This window comes from Heliconius melpomene, chromosome 5 (assembly GCF_056956725.1).
Source record: "Heliconius melpomene rosina isolate 202511_hmr_F chromosome 5, ASM5695672v1, whole genome shotgun sequence".
NCBI classification, from domain to species: domain Eukaryota; kingdom Metazoa; phylum Arthropoda; class Insecta; order Lepidoptera; family Nymphalidae; genus Heliconius; species Heliconius melpomene.
This window is the reverse complement of record NC_140393.1, coordinates 1018314-1035006: the sequence shown is the minus strand read 5'-3', so window position 1 is coordinate 1035006 and position 16693 is coordinate 1018314. Positions and strand designations below refer to the sequence as shown.

The 16693-nt window shown below is 34.2% G+C and overlaps 1 protein-coding gene across 3 annotated transcripts in view; it reads left to right on the top strand.

Annotated features, from left to right (window-relative positions):
- LOC146538793 (Ig-like and fibronectin type-III domain-containing protein 2) overlaps positions 1 to 16693 on the top strand; it is a 119603-nt gene that overhangs the window by 61333 nt on the left and 41577 nt on the right. For all 3 annotated transcript variants that reach the window (XM_085186159.1, XM_085186160.1, XM_085186158.1), the window contains one exon: positions 13719 to 13776. The gene's annotated coding sequence lies outside the window, so the exon portion shown is untranslated. The remainder of the gene's footprint in view (positions 1 to 13718; positions 13777 to 16693) is intronic.

The window sequence follows — 16693 nt, the reverse complement described above, 5'->3', positions numbered from 1 at the left end:
AATATATATATTTTTTATTTTATTTACTTTTTTTTAGCTTCATGCTGTATATGCAGTAGGGTAGGCAAGCACTATCTAGTTGCTACTACTTATATTACTTACTAGTACCAGGAAATGGTGAACCGAGTGTCTTATCACTACGTTTTTTAAGTTTCCATAAACTATCGGAGAAATGCGTATTCGGCAAAATGAATTATTTTATATTTCTGTGGAAAGCGAAAAGAGTGTCTGAACACTAATATCTCTTACTAATTCAATAAAAATGCGTAGATTCTAAATTCAAGGTACCTACCAAATTCATAAAGCACCGAAATTCGATGACGAAATCCCCCTGTGCAAAAAAGAATGTTTTTTTTAAAGTCCAGAATGCGCTTTTACACGAACTTTTAATTAAAACGTCCGCGCAAAAGAAATTGAAAGGAAAGCCCAGTGACCTGTAAGCGCCGTAAAATTCATTATGTATAGAATTTTCTTCAACTCGTGTTTAAATAAAATATACACAGCTTCACGCTGCATATAGCAGGGTAAGCAGAGAGAATCTAGTGTTAGGGCACTTCGTTCCCCAATTCCCCACCACTCGAGGCGCACTCACAACTCTCAACCGCGCTTTCTCTTGTTACCAGACCGAAGAAATAAAAATATTAGAATGGAAATCGAATCCACAACCAACGCGTTTAAAGTTACACTCTAGCAATGAGGTTATAATTAAACTATATTACCAAAATACGTTAGAAGCTAATAATAAGCTATTAGAGGTATATTTTTTCAAAGAACTTGTAACCTCTTAAGGTTCTCTTTAGGTATTCGCAAAATTAAATCAATAATATATTATTAAAAATAAAGCACGTCATAAAACTAAAAACTTTTATAGCCATTAATTGGTCAAAAAACTCAATGTGACTCTACAAGGGTCAATGGACTATTTAAGTCTTTATATAGTAGAAAACGAAGTCGAATCCCATCGTTTAAGCTTAGGTTATTTAAATTACGCTTCTAAATATAGCAGGGTAGGCAGAGGGAACCTAATATTAAGTCACTCTGTTCCCCACTTTTCGCCTATTTTTTAAAACACGTATGTATATATACGATAGTATATATATCTATCGGAACGGTTGTAGGTTTGATTCTCACTCGAGTGTATGAATTATTTTAATTTTTATAGAATAGTAAAACCTAGGTGTCGAATAATACTTAATTAATTAATAAAAATGTAAATCAAAGCTTTTAAAAAAAAAACGTTTTTAGGCGGGACGACTGTGGGATCCGCCAAGTTGTATACAATGTCTCCAAAAATGGTCTGTGCCCACATGTGGAACGGAGTGTTTTAACACTGACTCCCTTTTGCATGTGGAATAGTAAAAAAATATTAAAACTGAAGGCAAAGCCGCGAGTGTAACGCTAGTCCCCACTAAATAAACGTAAACAATAAGATGACCTTTAAAACTAGTTCGAGTTGAAGGAACTCATTCATTGAATTTAGATATCAGAATATGCAAATATATGCAAAAAATAGACTAGATTTTCAATTTAAAGACTAACATTATTAAGACAGAATATTTTTTTGATAGTTAATTGTTAAATTATGAGTCTTGAACAGGTTTTTTGGATACAAAAAAATAATTCACAATATTTCATTTTATTAAGTATTACAAAGGCACTTTTAAATTTTTTTCTCACTTTCACGCTGTATCCTACACGTAGTAAAGTAGGAAGAGAGAGCCTAATGTTAACACTCTCCGTTCCCCTATTTCCGAGAATTTCTCAATTCTCATTATTATTTTTTATAAATATAAATTAAATTTCATAATTTTTTACACGTTTGTCGCAGAATTAAACATAGAATGCAGTAAACCTATGCAAGCCGAGGTCACGGTCAAGAGGCAGCCGCTGTGTGGAGTGTGAAAAAGTTGCTACATTTTTCTCCTGTTTTAATATTTTTAGTATCGTTATTAGATTTATTATTTTTTGTGATCTGTGTTCGGAATTCCTTTCGATCTAAGCCCCGTATTTATAAACGGCGCTCAATTCTGAGATCAATCTTCAGATGCTATTTTATAAATCTATAAATGAATACGGCATCTTAAGATCGTTCTCAAGCTCGATCTCAGAGTTAATAGCGATTTACAAATAAGACCACAAAGCTAAAAAGTTTTTTTTGGTTAAAATCATTTATTTAAGGAACTATTCGTTCAAATAGAAAAATTCTATGTTGGACAGTCCATTTATCGAGGAAAGCATAAAAAAGTAAACATAAAAAAAATCACGATTTGCTATATTAAACCACACGTCTAAAAGTAAGTAGGTATCTAAGAAAAATCTTTGATACACTTAGAACTTTTCACTCTTGGGATTGATATGATGGAATAGAAAAAATGTAACAAAAAGAAAAAGAAATGACCATGTTGAGTTTCTTGCGTCAGGTCCTCTCAAGACATTCTTTCGAGATAAAGTTGGAATGTTGTTTTCTTTTTTTTACGCTTCTTTACTTCAGGTCTTCCTGTATCTAATATAATACGTAAAGGGACCCTAATGTTTAGATACTCCGATCAAAGTTTTGTAGACATTACGTGTTGGCTGACGTAACTTAACGCAGCACTTTCTCCTGTTACCAAAGGGAGGATATTAAAAATAAATACGAATGAAAACCCCACAACCTACACGTTTGCAGTTGTACACTGTATCGTAGCGTCAAGAGGGTATTCCATTTCCCAGAGCCTTCCATGAAAAAAAACTGGAAACCTAGTGATAAGACATTCCGTTTCCCACTCTCCGCCCAATTCTGGAGGACTTTTATATATGTGTAATTAATATATTAATAATATGAGGTCTAGGTTATGTTTAAATAATGTGAGGTTTAAAAGCCATTCAATCGATAAAGGGATAAAGTGTAAATTGTAATCAGCCTCATGTTGTTAGCCTTGTAGAGATGACTAAGGTCTTAGACCGTTTATTATTCATTTGTACGTTGCTTTTTGATATAATTGTTTACAATTACACTCGGAGACAATAATTAAGAATTAACTGATATTATCGAGGCCGTCATGGCGCAGCAAAGGGATGCAGGGGAGAGTGAAGAATTTAAAGATAATATTAAATATTTCATTTCTTCAAGCGGAAATCGAATCTAAATCTGTCGCGCTGAACTCACGCCTGTCTCCCTACTTCATGACTGTCCCTATTTATGTATGTACATATATATTTTATTGAAAGAAAAGCATAATTACACTCTCCGTCCCCCATTTTCCAGAAAAGAGCGGAAGAATTTCGGGACACTAAAAGCTGTTACTAAGCTATAAATACAGAATCACGATTAACGCGAGCAACTGTGATTGTCTATAGTCTATTGAAATGCGGTTCACCTTGTATGTATGTATGTATGTATGTATGTATGACTAATGCTAAACCGATACTCTACAAAGCAAGGTCTATCCAAATATGAAATGAACGAGATCTTTGTTTCCCGAATTGTATGTAATTGATATGATTGAATGTAATTAATGTAATTTGAATGTTAGAGATTAATTGTATATAAAAAGTAAAGCGAGGAGTGTCCTAGTGCATGTGCACGAGTGCGACTGTGAATGGCACTAGTCGTGGGTTCGATTGCCACTCGAAGAAATTCAATGGAAAGTGGGAAACGGGAGTGCCATAATGGGAACGGAGTGTCTTAACAGTAGGTTCCCAGGTTCCACAACGGCCTCAATTAATATTTATTCATTGATAACTTAGTAAAACCAAACTACCTTCATAGTTGCTATAACAATACGTTACAAATGTATGTATAATTACTTTATTTGTCATACTTTGGCGTAGAATGGTCATCATAAAATGTTTCTCGTTTGAAAACCTTCACATCTTCTTTGCTCGTTCTCAATATGAAGAGGTCAAGATGAACATGATTTACATTTACATTGTCAAATAATATTAGCGAAGTATCCAAATAAGTAGTAGTATTATTAGTGATGTAGCAGGCAGAGAAAACCTGGGAAACTTGTGTTAAGACCCCCATTATTTTAGTTATTAGTTATTATTTATAGATAGTAAAATCTGTCAGTGTGTCTATTACTATAGGGGGACTAAACGGGAAGGTATACATTTCTTATTTGAACTCTCGCTCCGGTAACAAGATAAAACGTGGCGTTAAGCTCCGCCTCTCAACAAGCATTGGCTGCAAAGTAGGACTTGCATACCCTGCGACAAGCAAGATAAAGCGTGAAGCTGAAAAATAAATATAACTATAGCAACGAAAATAAATCAACTGGATGTTGCCAAAATGGCCTGTTATAGATATATCTATGTATAATGTATATATTTCATATCTATTTATAATTAAAAACATAATATATTTTAAGAAGAACTGATATTTTACTTCATCATAACAGTATAGTAAAAAAGGCAATAAAAACATAAATACTAGAAAACCGGTCTAGAAATATCATGAGAAGATCTGAATGCTATACTAAAATAAAAAGTCAAAGAACTAATAAATTATGTAATTTTGTTCGGTGAATTAATTTATATTCATATTGATAAGTAATATTTGCATTTTTTTATGTTTTAACTTCATGCTGTATTTCGTATAAAGCAGGGTAGGCAGATGGAACCTAAGGAAGTTCGTGGCGCAGCGACCGGGTAAACCGGTAAACACGATGGGTTGTTGTTTTCATTCCCATTCAGGGAAATGGGTTATTTTTATTTTCTCATCCCGGTATCAAAAAAAGACATTTGCGTCAGATAGACTTGAGCTCCACCACTCAACATGTAATGTCTCGAAAATTAAATACGCGGGGCAGCTACCTTTATCACAAAATTATATTGATTAATTTATTTTAAATACATTTTATAATTTTTATATTTTAAAGGATCTTACGCTGCAAAAAATTACACTAGGATAAATATAAAATAAGTAAAAAAACGAGAGGAAAACTATAAATGACATCAGATATCCCCAAAATCAGGGATTCGAGTAAAAACAAATAAATTTCCAATGAAAAATTCATAGGGCTGTCTAGTACACAACTTATAAAGAAAGATATTGCTCAGTTCAAACATTTTAACGTCAAAGGCCGGGTCTCCTCTGACACGCCTGCAACCGATAACCAGGAGAAAGTATTACTTTGATGTTATTGGCTTTCAAAGGTCGGGAGAACGGTGTGTCTCTCTCTTTGACAATATATATGTGACCTGGTTTCTTCAGGTGTAAATTGATAAAATGGTACAAAGCCAGCTCAATTTTGGAGTAAGTAATATTTCGACAAAGCAGTATAGAGTGCTGCCACTTGTCTCCAAAATTGCTTGAATAGGGGACAACACTGCGTCTTAACACTAGAATCCCCCTATACCTACAATTTTTTTTGCTGAATAAACACCTCGCTTAGCTTGTTTGTTACTAAGGAAATTGAAATATTAAAATAACTTCCCTGAGTGGGAATCGTATTCTACTAAAATTCATAACCTTTAAAAAAACCAAAATACAAATATTCCTTTCTACATTATCTATCTTTTAAGTCAAATAACCCAAAAGAAAGCCAGGGCGGACCATAAACAGCCTAACTCTTAATGAATAACGATAAAACCAACAAATGAAAGGCCGGCGATCATAAATTCGCACAATGTCAATACCTTCATTGTTTTTCCTATAATCCTGATGACGTCCCTTTCAATCCGTTGCGGATCCGGTTTATGGCAGTTTGAATCGCTTTGGACCAACTTTGAAAATAGGGAGTTAATATATCTTCTGAATTTCGAAATGTTGAAATGTAAAAATTCTTATAATTATATTACTATTTATCTTTATAATATAACTAATTTATATCCTAGGTATAACTTAATAAGAAGGTGAAGGGAAACTTAATAAGGCGAGTCGTGGTTTTTTTTATACTCATAACGTTTTTTTTCGGTTTTTCAATACTTAGGATACGTAGAAGAAACCTAGTGCTAAGACATTTCGTTCCCCACTCTGCTCTCAATTTTTCAGCAATCGCATATTGAGTGGTGGAACTCAACGCCGCGGTCTATCTTATTTATTATAACGGGCAAATAAAAAAACATTTAAATATAATCGTTTCTAACGACGGCCAAAAAGGATATGCTTTTACTTTTTCTTTAAAAAAGAACCATATATAGAAACTTTACCCATTAAACACGCTTATCAAAATCTCCAATTGGCATAAACAACCGGTAGAACAAAACAATATAGGCGTTATTGAAACAAAAAAACAAAGACCAGCCAAAAGGAGTCTACAATAGCGGCAGATGGATTGTAATCAGAACTGGAGCTGAAAACAGACAATGAGATGTGGAGTGCAGAAAGAATATTGTAATGAAAAAAACTACGGAATATATATATATATATATATAATTCCGTAGTTATATAATATTGTAATAATATATATATCTATATATATATAAAATCGAAAGGTCACTCACTCATCACGAAATCTCAGAAACTACAAGTGCTAGGAATCTCAAATTTTGCATAGGAGTTACTTATAGGACGTAGGTGCTCGCTAAGACGGGAATTTGCAATATTCGACTTCTAAGGGGTTGTTTTTGGGGTCGAAAGTTTGTATGAAACTACGTTACTACAAATGCTAGGAGTCTCAATGTTTTTCATAGTCGTTACTAGGACGTAGTCATGGAGACAGACATTAATAATAACATAGTTCACGCGGGTGAAACCGCGAGCGGGCCGCTAGTATAATATATATATGTATAATATTGTAATAATATATAAAGAATTTTAAATTATACAATACTTGTGCCGTCTTCCAGAGCAACAGTTGTAAGTTCGATTCCCATTCGGGGAATGGAATATTTACTATTTCCATTTCCTTTCCCTGGTAACTACGCAAAGTTTCATCACTCAACAAGCTTTGCCTCGAGAATTCGGCACAAAGTGGGGATCGGAAGTGTCTTAACTCTACGTTCCCAGGTTACCTCTACGTACTCTGCTTTGTGCAGATAAAAAGGTACCACAAAGATATAAAACATCTATCTATATATTAATTTCTATTAATTTTCATTGCAATATCTCTACATTAATATGAATAAAATATACATCTAACAGACTGAACTGACAACTATGGCACACTGTCGTACATCTCAAGTAAGTCACAACAGCGATAAATGCGTTTATCGCTATAGTCTAGAAAGTTTTGTTATTTGCCGGTTTTAGCTGCAGCAGCTGAGCGTAGTTTACTATAGTAGCAGCAGATACTAAAATGACAAACGGTGGCCTGGCCGTGCAGTGCCACAAGGGTTTGAGTATAAATTATACAGCTTTGGGTTCGATTCCCAGGAGAATGAATTATTTATTATTTTCACAACCTCGCTTCAGCTACAATATATGTATATAGTCAGGGTATGGCTTTAAACGTTACAATTATGTATTCGATCATAAGGATTATGATATCTCCAGATTCATCTTGTATCCCGCATATAGCAAGGTAGGCAAAGGTAAACACTTAATTTCCATTAAGATACTTCCATTCCCCACTTCCCGCTGATTCACGAGGCATTGCGTGTTGAGTAGCTGAAGACAATGCCGCGCCCTACATGGAAATGAAACTATTAAGTCTCCTTCTATCTCTCTGCTTATTCTATCTAATATACGAAATAAGCGTAAAGCTGAAAAAGTTAACAAAAATATTTTTCCCTTTTACATTTCAAATGCTGACTTACTAAAAACGTTAGTTTTGTAGAAGCAACTCCAGCAGCCAGCAGCAAAGAGATACAAAATAAAACTAAAACTACTTGACACGCTACAGTATTTATATCGGCGGTGCCTTGCTTGTAATTTGCGGCCGCGTTGTGAATGCGAATATTTTCCAACGAATGTCAAAATAAATTGAAATCTAAGAGAACTCTCGTTGGATCCGTCGCGTCGACGTCGCCTCGATCTGTTTTTTAGTTATTAAAATTGTCAAACATAGTTATTTTTTTTTATATTTTATAATTGGTATAATATAATAAGATTATTTGTATAAAAGATGTAATTTGAAGACAAAAATATATTATTGTAGATTCGAATTACCTACGAATTTTTGACGGAAGGTGGTGAACGGAAAAAGAATATTGAATAACAGAGATGTACCGTCGGCTTCTCCTGATTTTAAATGTTATAATGATAATAAAATCTACATTTCTTTAAATTTCGGAAAAGAAACTAATTTTCAGTTCCGCTAGTGTTCACAAACTAAAAGGACTTCTGAATTAAATATTGCAATTTAGCTTAATATTTTACTTTGGTGTACTTTTCAAAACTCATTTTCGAAGCTTTGTAGACGGCTTCTCAGCTCGTTCTGAACTAAAAATTGTAACAAAAGTATATATCCATATTTTATTGTTTGTACATTGCTATTCTAATAAATAGGTATTACGAACTAAAGGGGATTCAGTTCATTTGGGGCTAAGGACATTTTTCTTCTTATAACTACGCAAAGTGCGGTGTTGAGTTTCGCTACCTGTCTCGCAACTGTTGGGGAAGTAATAAATAATTAGATTTCCATATAGAATAAAGGCAATGCTTAAAGATTTATAACAGACTCGACCTCTCGTTACGAAACGTTCAACATCTTGATATTCCGTTCATATATTTTTTAGGCACATTAAAACAATTTTCCGTTCCCGTATCAACGTTACAATAAAAAAATACCTTTTAATCTCTACCGTGGAACACAATTTGTCACATAAAAGATTCTTTAGTGGATTTATTAAAGTGGTCTCAGACCGCTGCCCCGAGGGACCCCGAGGATTTTCACTTTTCTACACATTTCTTATGGACGTAACGTTCTGTATATTTCATTGCAACGACCAGTTTTTTCTTAGAGGATTTACTTCTTGATTAGGTTGTGAGATATATATTTTCCTGTCATTTTGAAGGTTTGGTAACTAGGAGTGGTAAGTAATGGTGTTATTCATTTTTTGATAATTTTAATTTATGGAGTGGTGGAACTTAACGCCGCGTTATACCTAGCCTGACTGGAATAGTGTCTATATTATAACCAAATTTATAGCAAAATTAGTATTTATTTAGACACTGTACGATGGTTGTAGTGTGTGGCACAACTATAAATGCTATGATTTTAAATTCCTTGCTATAGTAGACAAAGAGTGCCGTTTAGCTACGTTCCCTTTACCTACCCTACTTTGCGGAACGGAACCGAATGGAAAATTGTAAAACTACTTAATAACTGGGCAGGTGTTGGTACGATAAAAGTGAATATTTCTATTTAACTTACTTTATACATTTTTTTCACGCTGCATGCATATAAGTTAGGCAGATGGAACTTATTGCCTAATTATTCCGTACCCCATTTTTCGTCAAACTTTTGCGATAATGCGGGTTAAGTGGGAAATAATAATATTTAATTAATATCCTCGAGTGGAAGTTAAACCCACAACCATTACGTTTACAATCAGAAGCTGCTGCTACGCCACAGCGGTCTACTTCACACATGATAAAAAAACGACAAAAGTTATAATAGAAAAATAAAATTATACATTCTTCCATGTCAGTTTCAATATACGAAAATGTACTGGTAGGTTTTGTGAGTGGTTCCAATAAATCGTTTAAGACGCCCGAGGGTATTGAGTTTGGGTCGAAAGAACCTGTCAACGCCAAGATTTGTACTGCCCCTTGGAATTTGCTTATTTTTGACCATTTTTATTTAAGAAGTACTGTTATAGACTTACTGAATAAGGTTTTTGTTATATATTATGTGTGTGTGTATGTGTATATTCGTATATTATATCCATGATTTGTATAGGCCTACGAATTGTATGTAGAAACTTATTAAGAACTGGACCAGTCTTACAGTTTAACTTTTTTGCTAGGAATAGATACCTATTTTAGCTTCACACTGCATCCTGGACATGACAGAGTAACAGAGGGAATCTGGGAACTTAGTGCCTTACACTTTGCTTCGCAATACAATTTCCGAAAATCTTTTGATTTTTTTTTTCAAATAAAATAATTATTTTTTAATTCTCGTAGCACCAGGCGTATTCTAAGGTGATTAGTTCCCACTGAAATATTATAAGATAAAAGAGTTTGTGTGATTAATTCGAAAATTCCTTTTATCTTCGATAGTCCATTTAATCAGGGAAGGCTATAGGCTATATGACGTTACTCAACAACAATAATCTTCATTATTAATCTTTTTATTGTAACCCACTGTTCCTGTGGTCAGAGTAAATTCAGTGATGAGTTTTATTGAGAGTGGACCACGGGCGACGCCGTAGGTAAAAGCTAGTCTAGCTAGCTAGTATTATTTGAGTACTGATAACGTAAATTATCATCATCTTGTTAACGTCAGCCGCACGTCGGAAGTACAAGTCACTGCTGGTCTCATGAGAGAGTGACATGCATGTAAGTATGTTACATACGTAGCTCACAATGTTATTATTAATAATTTGTATTTGAAATAAGGGAATTTTGGAATTATTATTAAGCAAATGTTAATTTTGCTACTTAACGCGGTCTTGGTTCTGTGTGACAGTATCTAATACGCGATGGTTGTGGGTTCTATTTCTACTCGTGTAAAAGATTAATTTTCGTTTACTGGCTCTAGTTGTTACCAGTTGTCTTGTTAGACAAAGCTTTTACAAAAAAAATCAAAGACAAACGCGTTGAGTTCTGCCACTCAACACGCAATTTTTTAAAAAACTGGGCGGCGTGTGAGTGGCAGAGTGCTTTAACACTAGATTTCTCCTGCGGGATAAAGCGTGAAGCTGAACAAAATAAATATTTGCTTATTTCAATTAGAATTCACAAGTAATTACTTTTAAGTTTACCCAGAGACGCTACTATAGCCTCAATACCTGTAGTAACAGGTAAATCAAGAATGGGTTCTGTAATGTAATTTTCACCTGGACTCCATCACTAAGTTCCACAAGTAAACTAAGTCTTACCAGTCCAACCAACCAGTATTCGCTGTAGTGAAACTTAGATACGCTTATAATTTGTTCTTCAAGTTCAAAGTTTGATTTACAATACTATGGATTTCACTGGCTTTAGCCGAGAGGCGCAGGTTCAAATCCTGCTACATTCAAAGATTAACACGTTTTTTGAAAAACATATTTCATTCTTAAGTGTAGCAAAAACACTTTAAGAGATATTAAAAAACTTTAGTAATTTAATATCAATTACAAGATTTAAAATAAAATTTTAAAGAAGTCGGACTGCAATCTGTTAGTAGATACCAATCTCGTAGATACCGTCCAAGTTTTCTAGGCAATTAAAACAAATTGTTCCAAATTATTGTACTAATCAATATTTTTTTACGTTTTCTAAAATATTTAGTAAAGTAATACATTTACTAACACAAAAAGATTTATCAATTCAAACTAGTATGTCCTGATATTAACGCGTACCACCAAACAAGGTTTCGACTGTATAATATTAGTATATCCTATACTAAATATTAGTTAAAGTAAAACAACAGTATCTCAAAACTTTATTATAAGTATATACAGTATTTCACATATGTATGTATATGTTATTTTCCGTAAAAGAAAACCAAAAATAGAATATTTGCCAAACAAATAGAATTCAGATCGTAAACTTTTACGAGCGCGATTTGAATAAATGATCTTGAATTAGATTCGGGGTTTGGATCTCTCTATTGTTTTTTGGTTTTATGGTGACTTTATGGGGGGATGACTTCGTACACTATGATTGTTCATAGATATTGATTGAAAAGGTTTCTATAGATTTTGAGCAACTTGAATTATATGATCAGAAATTGAGTACAACAAAAACTTATTAGCAGCGTTAATTTCCGCAATGTCTCTGGAAATTTAGGAGGGCAGTTAAAAGTTACGTTAAAGATTCCCTTTGCCTCCATTGCTATATGCGGGGTTTAGTGTGAAGCTGTAAAAATCGCGTGATAGAAAACCTCGCCTTCTGCACAATTCACTCATTGCATTGTGTTTTTGTATTAAGTTTATAAAAATATTAACATATGAAAATTGGAACCCGCGCCTCTTTGGAATCGTCTAAACGCTAAGGCCTAAGCCATACGTTTACTACGAATACAAATATATTTCTTAGTAGACAGAGCTCTTGAGCGGTTTCCAAGAGGTGCAGATTCAAAACCCGGAAAATACAAAATCTTTTACCTCTTCTTAAAAAATAAATCATTTTACACAGAACAAAACTTATGTTTACAGCTACTTCTAGTAAACCTAAGATACAATAAAGCAGTTCGAGTTCTATCAGAAATAGAAGTATTACGGCACGAAATAGCGCTGACCCGAAATAGGTCTTAGTGTACAAACAAAAACTTATACCAAGTTTCAACATCGACACGTACAAAACTGTTCTTGTGGTGTTGTTTCAGAATTATATGTTACAGAAAAATACAATATCATTTATTTTGTAATGTTTTGTTTATCACATAAAATGTCAAGCGAAGAGATACAAGCGTGCCACCGTATGCGCGACAGGTCGTGGATTCGATTTCCACTCGAGGAATGAAATATAATAATTTCATTTCCTCAAACTTAATTAACAAAATATGGAAATTAAAACAATACAACTAAACTACAAATATTTATAAAGTGCCGCAAGTATTACATCATTACTATGAAAAAGTAGCGGACTCGTCGCTTCTACTTCTACTAAGAATAAACAGCGCCCGAACAAAAACAAATACTGTATATATTGTATTTACTTGAAGATGTGCTCAACTTGTTTTCAAAGAACATTTCTTTGGTTACCTACAGACTTCCTTTTGTTTTAGTTACGTTTCATCAGTGTTGAAATATCTCTATTGTTACCGATTTTATTTAGGTATTTGTATATAAATTTATCTTTTCATTTATACAAATATGTTGAATGATGAGGCCGGCATGAAGCAGGGGCACAAGCAATGTGCTGCTATAAACACGACAAATGTGTTTTAAAAATGAAAACATTAAATATCCTATCGACGATCACGGAATGAGGCAACGCGCGGCGTTGAACTCTTCCACTCAACACTTAATGGGAACTGAGTGTCTTCACACTAGGTTAACACTTTCAACCCTGCTTTGTCTATTTGTGTATACAGTTGCACAAAACCACTGAATTAAAAAATATAGAACAGGTGACCGACATATGCTTGGGACTTCGCCCGTTACCCTTTACGACATTATCCTGGGAACCTAACCCACATTTTTTTTATTTTTCTTGTATATATATTAAGAAAGGGTGATAGAAATATATAATGGTGTTATTTCACTCGAATAGCTAGAGCCCAATGTGTCCCGATCGTAACCCTGATAACAATTGATTGTTGAAAGGGTAAAATTGGCGTAGAAAATGTGTACCACTATAAACTTATCTCGCCCCTATGTGGCGATTTGCGGCCTTTACTCGTAAAATTTTCTATCTTATATGTTTCTATCGGAGTCAGATTTAAAAGATTTATCTTATAGAACTCGGGATCCGCTCGCGGCTTCGCCCGCTTGAACTATATTATTATTATTTACTAATATGAATTAATTTCGTGTTCTAAAACAGTTATAACTTGTATATGTTCGATTTCCACTTGGGTATCAATACACAACATTGTCTCAATAATTGAGCAGAAAATGGAGAATATCATTACCGTTAATGGGGAGCGGAGTGTTTTAACGACAGGGTTCCTGGTTCCCTCTGCCTAAGCGTGAACCTAAAAAAAATAAAACCATTTTCATAAGCGATACATTCATAAATAATTTCGTTGTTGCAGGTTTCGTATGCCAGCGAGTGCGGCGTGAGGACGCGGGTGTAGCCCCCTAACACCAAAGGTAATTTCCTCACTTCGAATAAATAAAATAGCTTGCTAAATTAATAAATTAGTATGTTAAGTTAGAAGGGGACTACTTTTCTTATAAGTAACTCTTTGTACTACCATAATATTATCATATTCTTGAGCAAAGGCGGTTATTGTGAGTTTTTTGTTTCTTTTCATTTTAACAAAGTGACGAACGGAGAGTCTTCATGGTAGGTAGAGTGTCAAATAAAATGTGAAAAATTAGAAATTTCAGCTTAAAATATAAATTCTATTATAAAGGTATTTCCAGGAAATATCTCAATATAAGTGACAAAGACAAGCAGGCGGAGATCTATGGCAATTTTTTTTCACCTACATAAGAGAGTAGGCATAGGGAACCTCATAATTAGACGCTTAAGCCCCCACTTTCCACCCAATTTTAAAAACCTTACCACGTTTTGTCTTTTACCCATTTCTGGGAATCAAACCTACCACCATCACTTTTACAATTATCTACATACAACATGTAGGTATGTACGGCTGTTGCTTTTAATTAATAACTAGCGACCCCATTGCGGCTTCGCCCGCTTTTACTACTGGATTATTCATATAATGTATGTTTGCAAAGCACTTAAGATAATGTAAAAATTAATTAAACTCTAATGCAACCCGCATTTTCGTAGTTTCAATAAGGATTTTCCAATTGTTTTACACAAACACAACACACAACAAAAACCTACCTACTAATAACTAATACAAAAATTATGAAACCAATATCGCGCTGAAATAATACATTTAACTGAAATTATCCAATATGTTAAACGCATCTAAATCTTCTTTGCTATAGAGGCAGGCGGGTTTTTTTTCGAGCTTGTGGTTAATGCTGTTAAAACAGCGACACCGGTTGGGTAGGCACTACGTGGCTGCCTGTGAGCAAAATTAAATAGAATGCATCGGCCGGGAATCGAACCCGGGCCGCCCGCGTGGCAGCGAGCATTCTACCACTGAACCACCGATGACTGCTCATGACGCGCTTGTATAAATAAGCAAAACGTCGCGAGGCGCGTTTCGCAGCAAGGATGTTTTAGTATTTTAATAACTTCTAAAGTACTTATTAAAATGAAAAAACAGTAAAAGACAGTTCATCTACATTAAATGGCCAACGTAACTAATATACTTATTTATATGCTGAGAGTAAAGGATAAGTGAAACTTGACTCGATACAGTTGATGTGTGAACGGCGTGATGTGTCCATAATTAAATGCGTTTTTCTCTAAAACTATTCGCAATTTCGAAATAGTGTGAAAAGCAAATTTTATCTTCGTTTAACGTAGAAAATTAATAAAGTATTTTAAAGGATAAGGATTAATACCATTATGGAAAAATATCCCTCACAATAAAAAATATATTGAAATTACTATTTTTAGACAAAAATATGATCACTACACGTTATCCTTAAAAGATAAAAATATGCTCTCGCGGACTTTTTTGTAGATCTTATTAAGAGGAACAATACTCCAGTACATTTTTTTCATGTAGTACTTACTATTAAAGCAGCGCATGCGCGAAAGTGTCTCAACGGGTAGGACTTTAGACTCATTTATCGTATTTATGTTAATTTATATAAGAATGTACAAATAATAAACTATATATAAACCTTCCCTGAAAAATACTCGACCTAATGGTGAAAACCGCATAAAAATCCGTTGGGTGGTTTAGAAGAAGAAGAGTTAGAAAGTTCAGACAGACACGAAAAGCGACTTTGTTTTATAAGATATATAGGAAGTAACAAATTACCAAAACCGTGAATCGAACCCAGACTCTCCAATATATTAACATTATTAATCTCTCATTCCAACCTTCATACGGCAACTTATATAAATCTTTGTTAATTTGCAACGCGGAGCCTCGCAATTGTGGGCGGCATACAATTTGTCGCCACATCGTTGAGAATAGCGCGATATGTTTTTTGATCGATCATTTTGTTTGATGACTTTAACAAGCTTAGTGTTTGTTTTGACACTATTATTGTACAGTGGCCTAGAATTGTGCCTCCAGAATTCGGCAGAAATTGAGGAACAGAGTGTCTTGACACTATGCTCCCTCTACATACCCTGCTGTGTGCGGGATACAGCGTAAAGCGAGAAAAAGTACAAAAATTGTTTCATTTAGATTTCCAAGGGCCGCGGGTTTAAATCCCGCTTTAATTTTCACGCACTCACGCACGCTTAAATTTTTAGACATATTCTAAAAAATATATATATATTTTGCAAAATTATATTTAAAAAATATTTTATGTACAAAAACTAACCTTATTTCAAAAATATAACGTAGAATAAAAAATAATAATTGTATTTCCAAGTCTTCATATTAAGTCCGAGCGCGCTCCGCGATTAGAGATAACAAAATAAACTCCCCCGGGACAGAATAAATAACTCAATGTTTGTGAAATAGTACTGAGATAAACACATGCTCATAATATGTTAGGGCTATTTTATTATTAATTATATGTTTTTATTATTAATTATATGTTTATTATATGTTTCACCCTCAAAGCCATGGATGCCCAGGGTCTCTGTAGGGCTTCGTTAGTGGGTTCGATTGTAACACGGAGGAATGAAATGTGTAGTATTTTCATTTCTTCGCTCTGGTAGCTTGGCAAAGCACGGCGTTGGGTTCCGCGACTCAAGATGCAATGTCTCGAGAATTCGGCGAAACTTGGGGAACGGAAGTGTGTTAATTAGAACGGAGTGTCTTCACTCTGAGTTCCCAGGTAGCCTCTGCCTATCCTGCTTTGCACGGAAGCTAAAAAAAGTTTCACGCTTTTTCTATGGTAGGCGGTAGATTTGAGTGGGAATCGAATCCACAATGCCAAAGTCGCTGCCCTACACCACGCCAGCCTCTATAAAAATAAAACAGTTCACAGTTAAAAATACGAAAAACAATTAAAC